This window comes from Alligator sinensis, unplaced genomic scaffold, assembly GCF_000455745.1.
Source record: "Alligator sinensis unplaced genomic scaffold, ASM45574v1 scaffold2400_1, whole genome shotgun sequence".
Taxonomy (NCBI): domain Eukaryota; kingdom Metazoa; phylum Chordata; order Crocodylia; family Alligatoridae; genus Alligator; species Alligator sinensis.
The window spans coordinates 23,417-26,971 of NW_005843926.1; the positions used below are offsets into that span (position 1 = coordinate 23,417).

The following is a 3,555-nucleotide window of genomic DNA, read 5'->3' on the forward strand; positions in this document are numbered from 1 at the left end:
GGACGGGGACTAGCGACCCGGATCAAGGACAACAAGTAGTCCTTTTGTAAATACATAGGGGGTAAAAAGAAGGTACCGGGTAACGTGGGGCCTCTGTAGGACACGCTAGGAAATCTGGTCGTTGCACCAGACAACAAGGCTAACCTATTTAACAATTTCTTTGCCTCCATTTTCCTGAGCAGGGACTGGGTTACCCCCCACCCCGCCCCCACCCACCACTGGGACCCCCTCAGGCCCTGGGGGAGGTGCACCCAGTCAGGGAACTTCTGGAGGGACTGGACGTATTTAAATCAGCAGGTCCTGACGATCTCCACCCCCGAGTGCTGAGGGAATTAGCAGAGGTCATTGTGGGACCCCTGCCATGGCTTTACGAGCACTCGTGGTGCTCTGGCGAGGTGCCGGGGACTGGAGGGGACTGGAAAAGGGCCAATGTGGTCCCCATCTTCAAAAAAGGGAGGAAGGAGGACCCAGGAAACTATAGGCCAGGTAGTTTTACCTCGTCCTGGGTAAGCTTTTTGAGAGAGTTATCCTGGTGCATGTCTGCGAGGGGCTGGCAGGGCAGATCATGCTCAGGGGCAACCAACACGGGGTCATTAGAGGCAGGTCCTGTCAGATCAACCTGGTGGCCTTCTATGACCAGGTCACAACATCTTTAGATGCAGGGGTAGCAGTGGACATAGTCTTTCTGGACTTCAGGAAGGCCTTTGACACTGTCTCTCACCCCATTCTCATTAAAAAACGAGGGGACGGTGGTGTCGACACCTACACAGTCAGATGGGTCGCTAACTGGCTGGAGGGCCGCACCCAGAGAGCGGTGGTGGATGGGTCTTACTTGACCTGGAGGGATGTGGGCAGTGGGGTCCCCCAGGGCTTGGTCCTCGGGCCCGCACTGTTCAACATCTTCCCTTCCTCTGCCAAGGCACGGAGATTCCCACCCGGGCTCAGGGCAGCATTGCTGCACGGGGCGCCTGGGCAGCCGGGCTCAGGGGCAGCATCTGGGATGCTTTGCTCCCCACCCCCACCTACCCAGGAGACTCTGCACCCGGGGCTGCTGCCCTGGCCCCCTGCTCTGCTGGGCCCTGAGCCCCCCCCCAGGGGCAGGGCAGGACCGGGTGGGCAGAGCGATGCTGATGACGAAGGCAGAGGGGGCGGTCGTATGCAGATCTGGAAGGGAAGGGGTGGGACAGGGAGGGCGCGCAGGGCCTTTCGGGAACAGGGCACTGAGCACTGTTGTGGGGGGCCTGGCACAGGGTGGGGGCGTAGGGGAGGTGGAGGGAGGAGCCCTGCCCCGTTGGGAAGGAGCAGGCCGCAGTGCAGGGAGGGTTGCATGCACTGGCCCGGACTTGTGCGTGGGTTGGCCGGGGGGCGGTGCTGGGGCCCGGCCTGGATCAAGCATACTTACCTGGCAGGGGAGACACCATGATCACTCAGGTGGTTTTCCCAGGGTGAGGCTCGCCCCTTGCACTCCGGGCGTGCTGACCCCTGCGATTTCCCCAAATGCGGGAAACTCGACTGCATAATTTGTGGTAGTGGGGGACTGCGTTCGCGCTCTCCCCTGGCAACGCGGTGCAAAGACAGACTGGAGAGAGGGGCTGGGAGCTGTGCCCAGACCTGCACCCCTTACACCGGCCCTTCAGCAGTGGGCTGGAGTGGGGGGCCCGCACTGGAGAGTCGAACGAGCAGCTTGATAGGTCACTGCACTGTGGGGATCTGCAAGACAGCATAGGTCCAAGGCCGCTTGTTACTCCCTGCAAGGTGTGGATTTGAGGGATTAACTGCAGTTTCATCAGTGTAAGTGTTTAGTCCTAATCCCGGCTCTGTGGGGGCAGGAAACTGCAAGAAAACTCAGAGAAAAAACAAACAGCAAATGAGCCTGAACTGCATCCAGCACCAACCACGCTGCTGGGTCAGGACATGGCGCCACAAAAGCAAAATGTGCCAGGCCCAAAACATGCCAGACCCAGACATACGGCAAACAAATGTACAGCGGGGCTCAGCAATATGGCTCTGCTGAGACACAGGAGCTGTAAAGTAGTAACGGGGGGGCTCAGGCATGTCCTGCACCCGGGTCTGAACGTACAATAAAAAAGCGGCAGGCCTACTAGGCTGTGGCCTGGACACGGCATCTCAGCTACACTACTAGACTGCTTTGAAACAACAAAAGAAGACCCAATCCCATTTTGCTAGGCCTGGATTGGGCAGCAAAAACTGGCCAGGCCTATCCAACACCAAGGGCTGGACAAACAACAAGTGCCCGGGCTTCACCCGGGCCCAAATGTGCCAGCCGACACGTGGCCGGGCTTCAGCCTCACACCGATGGGCTGAAATTCAACAGCTGTGAGAGAGCAAAAGGGTGCAGGATTATGGCCGTCCAGAGACATCCTGTCTCAGCTACATCCCGCCCACTGAGACACGGCAATCCCCAGCGCAGGGGCGGTGGGTGCCAGGACCCCGCTCCAGGGCAGCCTGCACTAGGGAGGATGCACTCGTGGCATCGCCCCGCTCGAGGCCTGTGTGGCCAAAACTGCCGGCAAGACGCACAGCGGGGCTCAGCGACACAGCTGTGCTGAACCCAAAAGAAGATGCAACAACAACTAAAACACGGCCGGCTCTCAGCCCTGCCCAGAGTGCCCCAGCAAGACTGCCGGGCTCCAACCTTGACCAATTTGCTGCAGGGATTGATGCCCACCCCCGGCATCATCCATCCCACTCCAAACCCAGACATCAAACGGGGGAAGAAGAGGGAGAGAGCAGAGGTCTCAAGCCCTGAGACAGTCTTTCACTCCCCGTATCTGAAGCTTTCCCTTCTCATCACTTCAGTTTGCTTCTCCAGTGACGAGGGGGGACCCCATGGGGAGCAGGCTTTTCTGGCTCCCAATTCAGGATTCAAGCAGCCCTGGGAGGAAAAACAGAGCCCGCCCAGATGGCCTGACCTTTAAATAAGTTTTCAGGGACATCACTACAGAGTCCTAATGAGAAGCAGCATCACTTGAACGCTGCAATCGCGCACTGTGCATCTTGTCCTGTGTGCCAAAAAGTGAACCCGAATCACCCTCCAAGAGCTCCGTTAGTACCACTACCCTTGGTGGAAGTTCCCTTTGAGCGTGTGGCAGTGGATGTTGTGGGGCCACTGCCAAGAAGCAATGCTGGACATCAATATCTTTTGGTCCTCCTGGACTATGCAACGAGGTATCTGGAGGCTGTGCCTATGCGGACAGTGTCCACCTCAAAGGTGGCAGAGGAGTTATTGAAAATATTCTTCCATGTGGGACTCCCTAAAGAACTGCTGACCAATCAAGGAATGAACTGTACATCTGGCATGTTTGAGGGAGTGAGTAAAACACTGGGAATTAAACACCTAAAGACCACAGTATGCCATCTCCAAACTGATGGGCTAGTGGCACAGTTTAACCAGACTTTGAAACAGATGTTGAAGTTCATGGTAGAGAGCCCACAGAAGTGGGATCAAAAGTTAGCACCCTTGTTATTTGTAGTAAGAGAGCCAGCCTTGTTGTCTACAAATGTCCAACTCGGGATCCTTAAAATTCAGGTTTA

At 56.9% G+C, this 3,555-nt stretch overlaps 1 non-coding gene across 1 annotated transcript; it reads left to right on the forward strand.

The window, feature by feature from the left end:
* The first annotated feature begins 1,394 nt into the window (after positions 1–1,394).
* Positions 1,395–1,558, forward strand: LOC112548992. The gene has a single exon (XR_003092432.1). It is a non-coding gene; the product is annotated as a U1 spliceosomal RNA (small nuclear RNA).
* Positions 1,559–3,555: the final 1,997 nt, after the last annotated feature.